The sequence below is a fragment of the Chiloscyllium punctatum genome, chromosome 24 (genome assembly GCF_047496795.1).
Source record: "Chiloscyllium punctatum isolate Juve2018m chromosome 24, sChiPun1.3, whole genome shotgun sequence".
NCBI lineage: Eukaryota > Metazoa > Chordata > Chondrichthyes > Orectolobiformes > Hemiscylliidae > Chiloscyllium > Chiloscyllium punctatum.
Genome location: NC_092762.1, coordinates 43,753,167 through 43,768,592, shown reverse-complemented (window position 1 = coordinate 43,768,592; position 15,426 = coordinate 43,753,167). Strand labels below are relative to the sequence as shown.

Genomic DNA, 15,426 nt, shown 5'->3' with positions numbered 1-15,426 from the left:
CATCTTCCTTGGTTTGGAGCTGATGGTGATGTGGCCGTGCGTGTGGGAGTGTCGGTGTCTGCGGCTTTGTGGTGGGGTGGATTGTTTCGAGCAGAGAGTGGATGCTGGGGGTAGGGACGGCGCGTGGTGTTGGAGGGTTGATGATGAGGCCGTCTCATGAGCACCGTTCTTACTTTGGCGGTGCTGTGTTGTAGGCTTGCTGATGGCTTTGACGGTGCCAGAGGTGTGTGTTGAGGAGGGTTGCTACAGTAGAGAGAGGACGGTGCGGCAATGGAGTGGGGGGATGATGAAGAGAGACGGCGGCTTGGAATGGGCCCTGCACAGCCGGGGCTGCCTGTCTTTCCGACTGAATCGCGTGGATTGTGTCAGAATGGCTGCGCGAGAGTGTGAAGCGCGAACGTGTTTTCCAGCTCAGGCAGGGAAAGCCGTAGCCGGGCAGGCGGGCTGCCACCAGCCCGGGTAGCTCAGTCGGTAGAGCATCAGACTTTTAATCTGAGGGTCCAGGGTTCAAGTCCCTGCTCGGGCGGGTCGCTTTTAAATCGCTCTGCCACGGGACAACAGCGAAGGCGCAGGGCAGTGCTAACAAATCAGACTCAATGGCCCTTACATTGTGGCGGTGGAAGCAAGCACAGGGCAGTTTTGCCTGCATTTCCGAACTGTCGCAGTTGCTGCCGTAATCGCGGAACGCGTGGCTTCTGTTTGAATTGATCTCTTTAAGGTCCTCCAAATGCGCGAAATCAGAAATTAGCATAGAATCCCTCGACTGTGGAAACAAGCTACCGACTCTCCCAAGAGTATCCCCCACACACCTAAACCCCCACCTCGTGACTCCGAACCTGCACATGCCTGAAAACAAGGGGCAATTTAGCATGGCCAAAACACCTGCGCTGCACTCCTTTGGACTGTGGGAGGAAACCGGATCCGTCGGACGAAATCCACGCAGACACGGGGAGAATGTGCAAACTCCACACAGGGAGTCGCCCGAGGCTCGAATGCGCCAAGGGTTCGTGGCGATGGGAGGCAGCAGTGAAATCCTGATTATATTTGCAGGTGCTGAAGCTTCGATTTATGGAGACTGCTCTCATCGATGGTCTGCTTTTGTTTTCAAATCAACTCAGACACGTCCAACGGAACCTTCATGCACATCTTCCTTGGTTTGGAGCTGATGGTGATGTGGCCGTGCGTGTGGGAGTGTCGGTGTCTGCGGCTTTGTGGTGGGGTGGATTGTTTCGAGCAGAGAGTGGATGCTGGGGGTAGGGACGGCGCGTGGTGTTGGAGGGTTGATGATGAGGCCGTCTCATGAGCACCGTTCTTACTTTGGCGGTGCTGTGTTGTAGGCTTGCTGATGGCTTTGACGGTGCCAGAGGTGTGTGTTGAGGAGGGTTGCTACAGTAGAGAGAGGACGGTGCGGCAATGGAGTGGGGGGATGATGAAGAGAGACGGCGGCTTGGAATGGGCCCTGCACAGCCGGGGCTGCCAGTCTTTCCGACTGAATCGCGTGGATTGTGTCAGAATGGCTGCGCGAGAGTGTGAAGCGCGAACGTGTTTTCCAGCTCAGGCAGGGAAAGCCGTAGCCGGGCAGGCGGGCTGCCACCAGCCCGGGTAGCTCAGTCGGTAGAGCATCAGACTTTTAATCTGAGGGTCCAGGGTTCAAGTCCCTGCTCGGGCGGGTCGCTTTTAAATCGCTCTGCCACGGGACAACAGCGAAGGCGCAGGGCAGTGCTAACAAATCAGACTCAATGGCCCTTACATTGTGGCGGTGGAAGCAAGCACAGGGCAGTTTTGCCTGCATTTCCGAACTGTCGCAGTTGCTGCCGTAATCGCGGAACGCGTGGCTTCTGTTTGAATTGATCTCTTTAAGGTCCTCCAAATGCGCGAAATCAGAAATTAGCATAGAATCCCTCGACTGTGGAAACAAGCTACCGACTCTCCCAAGAGTATCCCCCACACACCTAAACCCCCACCTCGTGACTCCGAACCTGCACATGCCTGAAAACAAGGGGCAATTTAGCATGGCCAAAACACCTGCGCTGCACTCCTTTGGACTGTGGGAGGAAACCGGATCCGTCGGACGAAATCCACGCAGACACGGGGAGAATGTGCAAACTCCACACAGGGAGTCGCCCGAGGCTCGAATGCGCCAAGGTTTCGTGGCGATGGGAGGCAGCAGTGAAATCCTGATTATATTTGCAGGTGCTGAAGCTTCGATTTATGGAGACTGCTCTCATCGATGGTCTGCTTTTGTTTTCAAATCAACTCAGACACGTCCAACGGAACCTTCATGCACATCTTCCTTGGTTTGGAGCTGATGGTGATGTGGCCGTGCGTGTGGGAGTGTCGGTGTCTGCGGCTTTGTGGTGGGGTGGATTGTTTCGAGCAGAGAGTGGATGCTGGGGGTAGGGACGGCGCGTGGTGTTGGAGGGTTGATGATGAGGCCGTCTCATGAGCACCGTTCTTACTTTGGCGGTGCTGTGTTGTAGGCTTGCTGATGGCTTTGACGGTGCCAGAGGTGTGTGTTGAGGAGGGTTGCTACAGTAGAGAGAGGACGGTGCGGCAATGGAGTGGGGGGATGATGAAGAGAGACGGCGGCTTGGAATCGGCCCTGCACAGCCGGGGCTGCCAGTCTTTCCGACTGAATCGCGTGGATTGTGTCAGAATGGCTGCGCGAGAGTGTGAAGCGCGAACGTGTTTTCCAGCTCAGGCAGGGAAAGCCGTAGCCGGGCAGGCGGCCGGCCACCAGCCCGGGTAGCTCAGTCGGTAGAGCATCAGACTTTTAATCTGAGGGTCCAGGGTTCAAGTCCCTGCTCGGGCGGGTCGCTTTTAAATCGCTCTGCCACGGGACAACAGCGAAGGCGCAGGGCAGTGCTAACAAATCAGACTCAATGGCCCTTACATTGTGGCGGTGGAAGCAAGCACAGGGCAGTTTTGCCTGCATTTCCGAACTGTCGCAGTTGCTGCCGTAATCGCGGAACGCGTGGCTTCTGTTTGAATTGATCTCTTTAAGGTCCTCCAAATGCGCGAAATCAGAAATTAGCATAGAATCCCTCGACTGTGGAAACAGGCTACCGACTCTCCCAAGAGTATCCCCCACACACCTAAACCCCCACCTCGTGACTCCGAACCTGCACATGCCTGAAAACAAGGGGCAATTTAGCATGGCCAAAACACCTGCGCTGCACTCCTTTGGACTGTGGGAGGAAACCGGATCCGTCGGACGAAATCCACGCAGACACGGGGAGAATGTGCAAACTCCACACAGGGAGTCGCCCGAGGCTCGAATGCGCCAAGGGTTCGTGGCGATGGGAGGCAGCAGTGAAATCCTGATTATATTTGCAGGTGCTGAAGCTTCGATTTATGGAGACTGCTCTCATCGATCGTCTGCTTTTGTTTTCAAATCAACTCAGACACGTCCAACGGAACCTTCATGCACATCTTCCTTGGTTTGGAGCTGATGGTGATGTGGCCGTGCGTGTGGGAGTGTCGGTGTCTGCGGCTTTGTGGTGGGGTGGATTGTTTCGAGCAGAGAGTGGATGCTGGGGGTAGGGACGGCGCGTGGTGTTGGAGGGTTGATGATGAGGCCGTGTCATGAGCACCGTTCTTACTTTGGCGGTGCTGTGTTGTAGGCTTGCTGATGGCTTTGACGGTGCCAGAGGTGTGTGTTGAGGAGGGTTGCTACAGTAGAGAGAGGACGGTGCGGCAATGGAGTGGGGGGATGATGAAGAGAGACGGCGGCTTGGAATCGGCCCTGCACAGCCGGGGCTGCCAGTCTTTCCGACTGAATCGCGTGGATTGTGTCAGAATGGCTGCGCGAGAGTGTGAAGCGCGAACGTGTTTTCCAGCTCAGGCAGGGAAAGCCGTAGCCGGGCAGGCGGCCTGCCACCAGCCCGGGTAGCTCAGTCGGTAGAGCATCAGACTTTTAATCTGAGGGTCCAGGGTTCAAGTCCCTGCTCGGGCGGGTCGCTTTTAAATCGCTCTGCCACGGGACAACAGCGAAGGCGCAGGGCAGTGCTAACAAATCAGACTCAATGGCCCTTACATTGTGGCGGTGGAAGCAAGCACAGGGCAGTTTTGCCTGCATTTCCGAACTGTCGCAGTTGCTGCCGTAATCGCGGAACGCGTGGCTTCTGTTTGAATTGATCTCTTTAAGGTCCTCCAAATGCGCGAAATCAGAAATTAGCATAGAATCCCTCGACTGTGGAAACAAGCTACCGACTCTCCCAAGAGTATCCCCCACACACCTAAACCCCCACCTCGTGACTCCGAACCTGCACATGCCTGAAAACAAGGGGCAATTTAGCATGGCCAAAACACCTGCGCTGCACTCCTTTGGACTGTGGGAGGAAACCGGATCTGTCGGACGAAATCCACGCAGACACGGGGAGAATGTGCAAACTCCACACAGGGAGTCGCCCGAGGCTCGAATGCGCCAAGGGTTCGTGGCGATGGGAGGCAGCAGTGAAATCCTGATTATATTTGCAGGTGCTGAAGCTTCGATTTATGGAGACTGCTCTCATCGATGGTCTGCTTTTGTTTTCAAATCAACTCAGACACGTCCAACGGAACCTTCATGCACATCTTCCTTGGTTTGGAGCTGATGGTGATGTGGCCGTGCGTGTGGGAGTGTCGGTGTCTGCGGCTTTGTGGTGGGGTGGATTGTTTCGAGCAGAGAGTGGATGCTGGGGGTAGGGACGGCGCGTGGTGTTGGAGGGTTGATGATGAGGCCGTCTCATGAGCACCGTTCTTACTTTGGCGGTGCTGTGTTGTAGGCTTGCTGATGGCTTTGACGGTGCCAGAGGTGTGTGTTGAGGAGGGTTGCTACAGTAGAGAGAGGACGGTGCGGCAATGGAGTGGGGGGATGATGAAGAGAGACGGCGGCTTGGAATCGGCCCTGCACAGCCGGGGCTGCCAGTCTTTCCGACTGAATCGCGTGGATTGTGTCAGAATGGCTGCGCGAGAGTGTGAAGCGCGAACGTGTTTTCCAGCTCAGGCAGGGAAAGCCGTAGCCGGGCAGGCGGGCTGCCACCAGCCCGGGTAGCTCAGTCGGTAGAGCATCAGACTTTTAATCTGAGGGTCCAGGGTTCAAGTCCCTGCTCGGGCGGGTCGCTTTTAAATCGCTCTGCCACGGGACAACAGCGAAGGCGCAGGGCAGTGCTAACAAATCAGACTCAATGGCCCTTACATTGTGGCGGTGGAAGCAAGCACAGGGCAGTTTTGCCTGCATTTCCGAACTGTCGCAGTTGCTGCCGTAATCGCGGAACGCGTGGCTTCTGTTTGAATTGATCTCTTTAAGGTCCTCCAAATGCGCGAAATCAGAAATTAGCATAGAATCCCTCGACTGTGGAAACAAGCTACCGACTCTCCCAAGAGTATCCCCCACACACCTAAACCCCCACCTCGTGACTCCGAACCTGCACATGCCTGAAAACAAGGGGCAATTTAGCATGGCCAAAACACCTGCGCTGCACTCCTTTGGACTGTGGGAGGAAACCGGATCCGTCGGACGAAATCCACGCAGACACGGGGAGAATGTGCAAACTCCACACAGGGAGTCGCCCGAGGCTCGAATGCGCCAAGGGTTCGTGGCGATGGGAGGCAGCAGTGAAATCCTGATTATATTTGCAGGTGCTGAAGCTTCGATTTATGGAGACTGCTCTCATCGATGGTCTGCTTTTGTTTTCAAATCAACTCAGACACGTCCAACGGAACCTTCATGCACATCTTCCTTGGTTTGGAGCTGATGGTGATGTGGCCGTGCGTGTGGGAGTGTCGGTGTCTGCGGCTTTGTGGTGGGGTGGATTGTTTCGAGCAGAGAGTGGATGCTGGGGGTAGGGACGGCGCGTGGTGTTGGAGGGTTGATGATGAGGCCGTCTCATGAGCACCGTTCTTACTTTGGCGGTGCTGTGTTGTAGGCTTGCTGATGGCTTTGACGGTGCCAGAGGTGTGTGTTGAGGAGGGTTGCTACAGTAGAGAGAGGACGGTGCGGCAATGGAGTGGGGGGATGATGAAGAGAGACGGCGGCTTGGAATCGGCCCTGCACAGCCGGGGCTGCCAGTCTTTCCGACTGAATCGCGTGGATTGTGTCAGAATGGCTGCGCGAGAGTGTGAAGCGCGAACGTGTTTTCCAGCTCAGGCAGGGAAAGCCGTAGCCGGGCAGGCGGCCTGCCACCAGCCCGGGTAGCTCAGTCGGTAGAGCATCAGACTTTTAATCTGAGGGTCCAGGTTTCAAGTCCCTGCTCGGGCGGGTCGCTTTTAAATCGCTCTGCCACGGGACAACAGCGAAGGCGCAGGGCAGTGCTAACAAATCAGACTCAATGGCCCTTACATTGTGGCGGTGGAAGCAAGCACAGGGCAGTTTTGCCTGCATTTCCGAACTGTCGCAGTTGCTGCCGTAATCGCGGAACGCGTGGCTTCTGTTTGAATTGATCTCTTTAAGGTCCTCCAAATGCGCGAAATCAGAAATTAGCATAGAATCCCTCGACTGTGGAAACAGGCTACCGACTCTCCCAAGAGTATCCCCCACACACCTAAACCCCCACCTCGTGACTCCGAACCTGCACATGCCTGAAAACAAGGGGCAATTTAGCATGGCCAAAACACCTGCGCTGCACTCCTTTGGACTGTGGGAGGAAACCGGATCCGTCGGACGAAATCCACGCAGACACGGGGAGAATGTGCAAACTCCACACAGGGAGTCGCCCGAGGCTCGAATGCGCCAAGGGTTCGTGGCGATGGGAGGCAGCAGTGAAATCCTGATTATATTTGCAGGTGCTGAAGCTTCGATTTATGGAGACTGCTCTCATCGATGGTCTGCTTTTGTTTTCAAATCAACTCAGACACGTCCAACGGAACCTTCATGCACATCTTCCTTGGTTTGGAGCTGATGGTGATGTGGCCGTGCGTGTGGGAGTGTCGGTGTCTGCGGCTTTGTGGTGGGGTGGATTGTTTCGAGCAGAGAGTGGATGCTGGGGGTAGGGACGGCGCGTGGTGTTGGAGGGTTGATGATGAGGCCGTCTCATGAGCACCGTTCTTACTTTGGCGGTGCTGTGTTGTAGGCTTGCTGATGGCTTTGACGGTGCCAGAGGTGTGTGTTGAGGAGGGTTGCTACAGTAGAGAGAGGACGGTGCGGCAATGGAGTGGGGGGATGATGAAGAGAGACGGCGGCTTGGAATCGGCCCTGCACAGCCGGGGCTGCCAGTCTTTCCGACTGAATCGCGTGGATTGTGTCAGAATGGCTGCGCGAGAGTGTGAAGCGCGAACGTGTTTTCCAGCTCAGGCAGGGAAAGCCGTAGCCGGGCAGGCGGCTTGCCACCAGCCCGGGTAGCTCAGTCGGTAGAGCATCAGACTTTTAATCTGAGGGTCCAGGGTTCAAGTCCCTGCTCGGGCGGGTCGCTTTTAAATCGCTCTGCCACGGGACAACAGCGAAGGCGCAGGGCAGTGCTAACAAATCAGACTCAATGGCCCTTACATTGTGGCGGTGGAAGCAAGCACAGGGCAGTTTTGCCTGCATTTCCGAACTGTCGCAGTTGCTGCCGTAATCGCGGAACGCGTGGCTTCTGTTTGAATTGATCTCTTTAAGGTCCTCCAAATGCGCGAAATCAGAAATTAGCATAGAATCCCTCGACTGTGGAAACAGGCTACCGACTCTCCCAAGAGTATCCCCCACACACCTAAACCCCCACCTCGTGACTCCGAACCTGCACATGCCTGAAAACAAGGGGCAATTTAGCATGGCCAAAACACCTGCGCTGCACTCCTTTGGACTGTGGGAGGAAACCGGATCCGTCGGACGAAATCCACGCAGACACGGGGAGAATGTGCAAACTCCACACAGGGAGTCGCCCGAGGCTCGAATGCGCCAAGGGTTCGTGGCGATGGGAGGCAGCAGTGAAATCCTGATTATATTTGCAGGTGCTGAAGCTTCGATTTATGGAGACTGCTCTCATCGATGGTCTGCTTTTGTTTTCAAATCAACTCAGACACGTCCAACGGAACCTTCATGCACATCTTCCTTGGTTTGGAGCTGATGGTGATGTGGCCGTGCGTGTGGGAGTGTCGGTGTCTGCGGCTTTGTGGTGGGGTGGATTGTTTCGAGCAGAGAGTGGATGCTGGGGGTAGGGACGGCGCGTGGTGTTGGAGGGTTGATGATGAGGCCGTCTCATGAGCACCGTTCTTACTTTGGCGGTGCTGTGTTGTAGGCTTGCTGATGGCTTTGTCGGTGCCAGAGGTGTGTGTTGAGGAGGGTTGCTACAGTAGAGAGAGGACGGTGCGGCAATGGAGTGGGGGGATGATGAAGAGAGACGGCGGCTTGGAATCGGCCCTGCACAGCCGGGGCTGCCAGTCTTTCCGACTGAATCGCGTGGATTGTGTCAGAATGGCTGCGCGAGAGTGTGAAGCGCGAACGTGTTTTCCAGCTCAGGCAGGGAAGGCCGTAGCCGGGCAGGCGGCCTGCCACCAGCCCGGGTAGCTCAGTCGGTAGAGCATCAGACTTTTAATCTGAGGGTCCAGGGTTCAAGTCCCTGCTCGGGCGGGTCGCTTTTAAATCGCTCTGCCACGGGACAACAGCGAAGGCGCAGGGCAGTGCTAACAAATCAGACTCAATGGCCCTTACATTGTGGCGGTGGAAGCAAGCACAGGGCAGTTTTGCCTGCATTTCCGAACTGTCGCAGTTGCTGCCGTAATCGCGGAACGCGTGGCTTCTGTTTGAATTGATCTCTTTAAGGTCCTCCAAATGCGCGAAATCAGAAATTAGCATAGAATCCCTCGACTGTGGAAACAGGCTACCGACTCTCCCAAGAGTATCCCCCACACACCTAAACCCCCACCTCGTGACTCCGAACCTGCACATGCCTGAAAACAAGGGGCAATTTAGCATGGCCAAAACACCTGCGCTGCACTCCTTTGGACTGTGGGAGGAAACCGGATCCGTCGGACGAAATCCACGCAGACACGGGGAGAATGTGCAAACTCCACACAGGGAGTCGCCCGAGGCTCGAATGCGCCAAGGGTTCGTGGCGATGGGAGGCAGCAGTGAAATCCTGATTATATTTGCAGGTGCTGAAGCTTCGATTTATGGAGACTGCTCTCATCGATGGTCTGCTTTTGTTTTCAAATCAACTCAGACACGTCCAACGGAACCTTCATGCACATCTTCCTTGGTTTGGAGCTGATGGTGATGTGGCCGTGCGTGTGGGAGTGTCGGTGTCTGCGGCTTTGTGGTGGGGTGGATTGTTTCGAGCAGAGAGTGGATGCTGGGGGTAGGGACGGCGCGTGGTGTTGGAGGGTTGATGATGAGGCCGTCTCATGAGCACCGTTCTTACTTTGGCGGTGCTGTGTTGTAGGCTTGCTGATGGCTTTGACGGTGCCAGAGGTGTGTGTTGAGGAGGGTTGCTACAGTAGAGAGAGGACGGTGCGGCAATGGAGTGGGGGGATGATGAAGAGAGACGGCGGCTTGGAATCGGCCCTGCACAGCCGGGGCTGCCAGTCTTTCCGACTGAATCGCGTGGATTGTGTCAGAATGGCTGCGCGAGAGTGTGAAGCGCGAACGTGTTTTCCAGCTCAGGCAGGGAAAGCCGTAGCCGGGCAGGCGGCCTGCCACCAGCCCGGGTAGCTCAGTCGGTAGAGCATCAGACTTTTAATCTGAGGGTCCAGGGTTCAAGTCCCTGCTCGGGCGGGTCGCTTTTAAATCGCTCTGCCACGGGACAACAGCGAAGGCGCAGGGCAGTGCTAACAAATCAGACTCAATGGCCCTTACATTGTGGCGGTGGAAGCAAGCACAGGGCAGTTTTGCCTGCATTTCCGAACTGTCGCAGTTGCTGCCGTAATCGCGGAACGCGTGGCTTCTGTTTGAATTGATCTCTTTAAGGTCCTCCAAATGCGCGAAATCAGAAATTAGCATAGAATCCCTCGACTGTGGAAACAGGCTACCGACTCTCCCAAGAGTATCCCCCACACACCTAAACCCCCACCTCGTGACTCCGAACCTGCACATGCCTGAAAACAAGGGGCAATTTAGCATGGCCAAAACACCTGCGCTGCACTCCTTTGGACTGTGGGAGGAAACCGGATCCGTCGGACGAAATCCACGCAGACACGGGGAGAATGTGCAAACTCCACACAGGGAGTCGCCCGAGGCTCGAATGCGCCAAGGGTTCGTGGCGATGGGAGGCAGCAGTGAAATCCTGATTATATTTGCAGGTGCTGAAGCTTCGATTTATGGAGACTGCTCTCATCGATGGTCTGCTTTTGTTTTCAAATCAACTCAGACACGTCCAACGGAACCTTCATGCACATCTTCCTTGGTTTGGAGCTGATGGTGATGTGGCCGTGCGTGTGGGAGTGTCGGTGTCTGCGGCTTTGTGGTGGGGTGGATTGTTTCGAGCAGAGAGTGGATGCTGGGGGTAGGGACGGCGCGTGGTGTTGGAGGGTTGATGATGAGGCCGTCTCATGAGCACCGTTCTTACTTTGGCGGTGCTGTGTTGTAGGCTTGCTGATGGCTTTGACGGTGCCAGAGGTGTGTGTTGAGGAGGGTTGCTACAGTAGAGAGAGGACGGTGCGGCAATGGAGTGGGGGGATGATGAAGAGAGACGGCGGCTTGGAATCGGCCCTGCACAGCCGGGGCTGCCAGTCTTTCCGACTGAATCGCGTGGATTGTGTCAGAATGGCTGTGCGAGAGTGTGAAGCGCGAACGTGTTTTCCAGCTCAGGCAGGGAAAGCCGTAGCCGGGCAGGCGGCCTGCCACGAACCCGGGTAGCTCAGTCGGTAGAGCATCAGACTTTTAATCTGAGGGTCCAGGGTTCAAGTCCCTGCTCGGGCGGGTCGCTTTTAAATCGCTCTGCCACGGGACAACAGCGAAGGCGCAGGGCAGTGCTAACAAATCAGACTCAATGGCCCTTACATTGTGGCGGTGGAAGCAAGCACAGGGCAGTTTTGCCTGCATTTCCGAACTGTCGCAGTTGCTGCCGTAATCGCGGAACGCGTGGCTTCTGTTTGAATTGATCTCTTTAAGGTCCTCCAAATGCGCGAAATCAGAAATTAGCATAGAATCCCTCGACTGTGGAAACAGGCTACCGACTCTCCCAAGAGTATCCCCCACACACCTAAACCCCCACCTCGTGACTCCGAACCTGCACATGCCTGAAAACAAGGGGCAATTTAGCATGGCCAAAACACCTGCGCTGCACTCCTTTGGACTGTGGGAGGAAACCGGATCCGTCGGACGAAATCCACGCAGACACGGGGAGAATGTGCAAACTCCACACAGGGAGTCGCCCGAGGCTCGAATGCGCCAAGGGTTCGTGGCGATGGGAGGCAGCAGTGAAATCCTGATTATATTTGCAGGTGCTGAAGCTTCGATTTATGGAGACTGCTCTCATCGATGGTCTGCTTTTGTTTTCAAATCAACTCAGACACGTCCAACGGAACCTTCATGCACATCTTCCTTGGTTTGGAGCTGATGGTGATGTGGCCGTGCGTGTGGGAGTGTCGGTGTCTGCGGCTTTGTGGTGGGGTGGATTGTTTCGAGCAGAGAGTGGATGCTGGGGGTAGGGACGGCGCGTGGTGTTGGAGGGTTGATGATGAGGCCGTCTCATGAGCACCGTTCTTACTTTGGCGGTGCTGTGTTGTAGGCTTGCTGATGGCTTTGACGGTGCCAGAGGTGTGTGTTGAGGAGGGTTGCTACAGTAGAGAGAGGACGGTGCGGCAATGGAGTGGGGGGATGATGAAGAGAGACGGCGGCTTGGAATCGGCCCTGCACAGCCGGGGCTGCCAGTCTTTCCGACTGAATCGCGTGGATTGTGTCAGAATGGCTGCGCGAGAGTGTGAAGCGCGAACGTGTTTTCCAGCTCAGGCAGGGAAAGCCGTAGCCGGGCAGGCGGCCTGCCACCAGCCCGGGTAGCTCAGTCGGTAGAGCATCAGACTTTTAATCTGAGGGTCCAGGGTTCAAGTCCCTGCTCGGGCGGGTCGCTTTTAAATCGCTCTGCCACGGGACAACAGCGAAGGCGCAGGGCAGTGCTAACAAATCAGACTCAATGGCCCTTACATTGTGGCGGTGGAAGCAAGCACAGGGCAGTTTTGCCTGCATTTCCGAACTGTCGCAGTTGCTGCCGTAATCGCGGAACGCGTGGCTTCTGTTTGAATTGATCTCTTTAAGGTCCTCCAAATGCGCGAAATCAGAAATTAGCATAGAATCCCTCGACTGTGGAAACAGGCTACCGACTCTCCCAAGAGTATCCCCCACACACCTAAACCCCCACCTCGTGACTCCGAACCTGCACATGCCTGAAAACAAGGGGCAATTTAGCATGGCCAAAACACCTGCGCTGCACTCCTTTGGACTGTGGGAGGAAACCGGATCCGTCGGACGAAATCCACGCAGACACGGGGAGAATGTGCAAACTCCACACAGGGAGTCGCCCGAGGCTCGAATGCGCCAAGGGTTCGTGGCGATGGGAGGCAGCAGTGAAATCCTGATTATATTTGCAGGTGCTGAAGCTTCGATTTATGGAGACTGCTCTCATCGATGGTCTGCTTTTGTTTTCAAATCAACTCAGACACGTCCAACGGAACCTTCATGCACATCTTCCTTGGTTTGGAGCTGATGGTGATGTGGCCGTGCGTGTGGGAGTGTCGGTGTCTGCGGCTTTGTGGTGGGGTGGATTGTTTCGAGCAGAGAGTGGATGCTGGGGGTAGGGACGGCGCGTGGTGTTGGAGGGTTGATGATGAGGCCGTCTCATGAGCACCGTTCTTACTTTGGCGGTGCTGTGTTGTAGGCTTGCTGATGGCTTTCACGGTGCCAGAGGTGTGTGTTGAGGAGGGTTGCTACAGTAGAGAGAGGACGGTGCGGCAATGGAGTGGGGGGATGATGAAGAGAGACGGCGGCTTGGAATGGGCCCTGCACAGCCGGGGCTGCCAGTCTTTCCGACTGAATCGCGTGGATTGTGTCAGAATGGCTGCGCGAGAGTGTGAAGCGCGAACGTGTTTTCCAGCTCAGGCAGGGAAAGCCGTAGCCGGGCAGGCGGCCTGCCACCAGCCCGGGTAGCTCAGTCGGTAGAGCATCAGACTTTTAATCTGAGGGTCCAGGGTTCAAGTCCCTGCTCGGGCGGGTCGCTTTTAAATCGCTCTGCCACGGGACAACAGCGAAGGCGCAGGGCAGTGCTAACAAATCAGACTCAATGGCCCTTACATTGTGGCGGTGGAAGCAAGCACAGGGCAGTTTTGCCTGCATTTCCGAACTGTCGCAGTTGCTGCCGTAATCGCGGAACGCGTGGCTTCTGTTTGAATTGATCTCTTTAAGGTCCTCCAAATGCGCGAAATCAGAAATTAGCATAGAATCCCTCGACTGTGGAAACAGGCTACCGACTCTCCCAAGAGTATCCCCCACACACCTAAACCCCCACCTCGTGACTCCGAACCTGCACATGCCTGAAAACAAGGGGCAATTTAGCATGGCCAAAACACCTGCGCTGCACTCCTTTGGACTGTGGGAGGAAACCGGATCCGTCGGACGAAATCCACGCAGACACGGGGAGAATGTGCAAACTCCACACAGGGAGTCGCCCGAGGCTCGAATGCGCCAAGGGTTCGTGGCGATGGGAGGCAGCAGTGAAATCCTGATTATATTTGCAGGTGCTGAAGCTTCGATTTATGGAGACTGCTCTCATCGATGGTCTGCTTTTGTTTTCAAATCAACTCAGACACGTCCAACGGAACCTTCATGCACATCTTCCTTGGTTTGGAGCTGATGGTGATGTGGCCGTGCGTGTGGGAGTGTCGGTGTCTGCGGCTTTGTGGTGGGGTGGATTGTTTCGAGCAGAGAGTGGATGCTGGGGGTAGGGACGGCGCGTGGTGTTGGAGGGTTGATGATGAGGCCGTCTCATGAGCACCGTTCTTACTTTGGCGGTGCTGTGTTGTAGGCTTGCTGATGGCTTTGACGGTGCCAGAGGTGTGTGTTGAGGAGGGTTGCTACAGTAGAGAGAGGACGGTGCGGCAATGGAGTGGGGGGATGATGAAGAGAGACGGCGGCTTGGAATCGGCCCTGCACAGCCGGGGCTGCCAGTCTTTCCGACTGAATCGCGTGGATTGTGTCAGAATGGCTGCGCGAGAGTGTGAAGCGCGAACGTGTTTTCCAGCTCAGGCAGGGAAAGCCGTAGCCGGGCAGGCGGCCTGCCACCAGCCCGGGTAGCTCAGTCGGTAGAGCATCAGACTTTTAATCTGAGGGTCCAGGGTTCAAGTCCCTGCTCGGGCGGGTCGCTTTTAAATCGCTCTGCCACGGGACAACAGCGAAGGCGCAGGGCAGTGCTAACAAATCAGACTCAATGGCCCTTACATTGTGGCGGTGGAAGCAAGCACAGGGCAGTTTTGCCTGCATTTCCGAACTGTCGCAGTTGCTGCCGTAATCGCGGAACGCGTGGCTTCTGTTTGAATTGATCTCTTTAAGGTCCTCCAAATGCGCGAAATCAGAAATTAGCATAGAATCCCTCGACTGTGGAAACAGGCTACCGACTCTCCCAAGAGTATCCCCCACACACCTAAACCCCCACCTCGTGACTCCGAACCTGCACATGCCTGAAAACAAGGGGCAATTTAGCATGGCCAAAACACCTGCGCTGCACTCCTTTGGACTGTGGGAGGAAACCGGATCCGTCGGACGAAATCCACGCAGACACGGGGAGAATGTGCAAACTCCACACAGGGAGTCGCCCGAGGCTCGAATGCGCCAAGGGTTCGTGGCGATGGGAGGCAGCAGTGAAATCCTGATTATATTTGCAGGTGCTGAAGCTTCGATTTATGGAGACTGCTCTCATCGATGGTCTGCTTTTGTTTTCAAATCAACTCAGACACGTCCAACGGAACCTTCATGCACATCTTCCTTGGTTTGGAGCTGATGGTGATGTGGCCGTGCGTGTGGGAGTGTCGGTGTCTGCGGCTTTGTGGTGGGGTGGATTGTTTCGAGCAGAGAGTGGATGCTGGGGGTAGGGACGGCGCGTGGTGTTGGAGGGTTGATGATGAGGCCGTCTCATGAGCACCGTTCTTACTTTGGCGGTGCTGTGTTGTAGGCTTGCTGATGGCTTTGACGGTGCCAGAGGTGTGTGTTGAGGAGGGTTGCTACAGTAGAGAGAGGACGGTGCGGCAATGGAGTGGGGGGATGATGAAGAGAGACGGCGGCTTGGAATCGGCCCTGCACAGCCGGGGCTGCCAGTCTTTCCGACTGAATCGCGTGGATTGTGTCAGAATGGCTGCGCGAGAGTGTGAAGCGCGAACGTGTTTTCCAGCTCAGGCAGGGAAAGCCGTAGCCGGGCAGGCGGCCTGCCACCAGCCCGGGTAGCTCAGTCGGTAGAGCATCAGACTTTTAATCTGAGGGTCCAGGGTTCAAGTCCCTGCTCGGGCGGGTCGCTTTTAAATCGCTCTGCCACGGGACAACAGCGAAGG

General features: G+C 55.8%; 14 non-coding genes across 14 annotated transcripts; all 14 read left to right on the top strand.

Moving 5' to 3' along the window:
* Positions 1–453: 453 nt before the first annotated feature.
* On the top strand, positions 454–526 carry trnak-uuu (transfer RNA lysine (anticodon UUU)). The gene has a single exon. It is a non-coding gene; the product is annotated as a tRNA-Lys (tRNA).
* A 1,070-nt stretch (positions 527–1,596) lies between these two features.
* trnak-uuu (transfer RNA lysine (anticodon UUU)) lies at positions 1,597–1,669 on the top strand. Its single transcript has one exon. It is a non-coding gene; the product is annotated as a tRNA-Lys (tRNA).
* Positions 1,670–2,739: 1,070 nt separating this feature from the next.
* Positions 2,740–2,812, top strand: trnak-uuu (transfer RNA lysine (anticodon UUU)). Its single transcript has one exon. It is a non-coding gene; the product is annotated as a tRNA-Lys (tRNA).
* Positions 2,813–3,882: 1,070 nt separating this feature from the next.
* Positions 3,883–3,955, top strand: trnak-uuu (transfer RNA lysine (anticodon UUU)). Its single transcript has one exon. It is a non-coding gene; the product is annotated as a tRNA-Lys (tRNA).
* A 1,070-nt stretch (positions 3,956–5,025) lies between these two features.
* trnak-uuu (transfer RNA lysine (anticodon UUU)) lies at positions 5,026–5,098 on the top strand. The gene has a single exon. It is a non-coding gene; the product is annotated as a tRNA-Lys (tRNA).
* Positions 5,099–6,168: 1,070 nt separating this feature from the next.
* Positions 6,169–6,241, top strand: trnak-uuu (transfer RNA lysine (anticodon UUU)). The gene has a single exon. It is a non-coding gene; the product is annotated as a tRNA-Lys (tRNA).
* Positions 6,242–7,311: 1,070 nt separating this feature from the next.
* trnak-uuu (transfer RNA lysine (anticodon UUU)) lies at positions 7,312–7,384 on the top strand. Its single transcript has one exon. It is a non-coding gene; the product is annotated as a tRNA-Lys (tRNA).
* Positions 7,385–8,454: 1,070 nt separating this feature from the next.
* On the top strand, positions 8,455–8,527 carry trnak-uuu (transfer RNA lysine (anticodon UUU)). The gene has a single exon. It is a non-coding gene; the product is annotated as a tRNA-Lys (tRNA).
* Positions 8,528–9,597: 1,070 nt separating this feature from the next.
* On the top strand, positions 9,598–9,670 carry trnak-uuu (transfer RNA lysine (anticodon UUU)). Its single transcript has one exon. It is a non-coding gene; the product is annotated as a tRNA-Lys (tRNA).
* A 1,070-nt stretch (positions 9,671–10,740) lies between these two features.
* trnak-uuu (transfer RNA lysine (anticodon UUU)) lies at positions 10,741–10,813 on the top strand. The gene has a single exon. It is a non-coding gene; the product is annotated as a tRNA-Lys (tRNA).
* Positions 10,814–11,883: 1,070 nt separating this feature from the next.
* On the top strand, positions 11,884–11,956 carry trnak-uuu (transfer RNA lysine (anticodon UUU)). The gene has a single exon. It is a non-coding gene; the product is annotated as a tRNA-Lys (tRNA).
* Positions 11,957–13,026: 1,070 nt separating this feature from the next.
* trnak-uuu (transfer RNA lysine (anticodon UUU)) lies at positions 13,027–13,099 on the top strand. Its single transcript has one exon. It is a non-coding gene; the product is annotated as a tRNA-Lys (tRNA).
* Positions 13,100–14,169: 1,070 nt separating this feature from the next.
* On the top strand, positions 14,170–14,242 carry trnak-uuu (transfer RNA lysine (anticodon UUU)). Its single transcript has one exon. It is a non-coding gene; the product is annotated as a tRNA-Lys (tRNA).
* Positions 14,243–15,312: 1,070 nt separating this feature from the next.
* Positions 15,313–15,385, top strand: trnak-uuu (transfer RNA lysine (anticodon UUU)). Its single transcript has one exon. It is a non-coding gene; the product is annotated as a tRNA-Lys (tRNA).
* Positions 15,386–15,426: the final 41 nt, after the last annotated feature.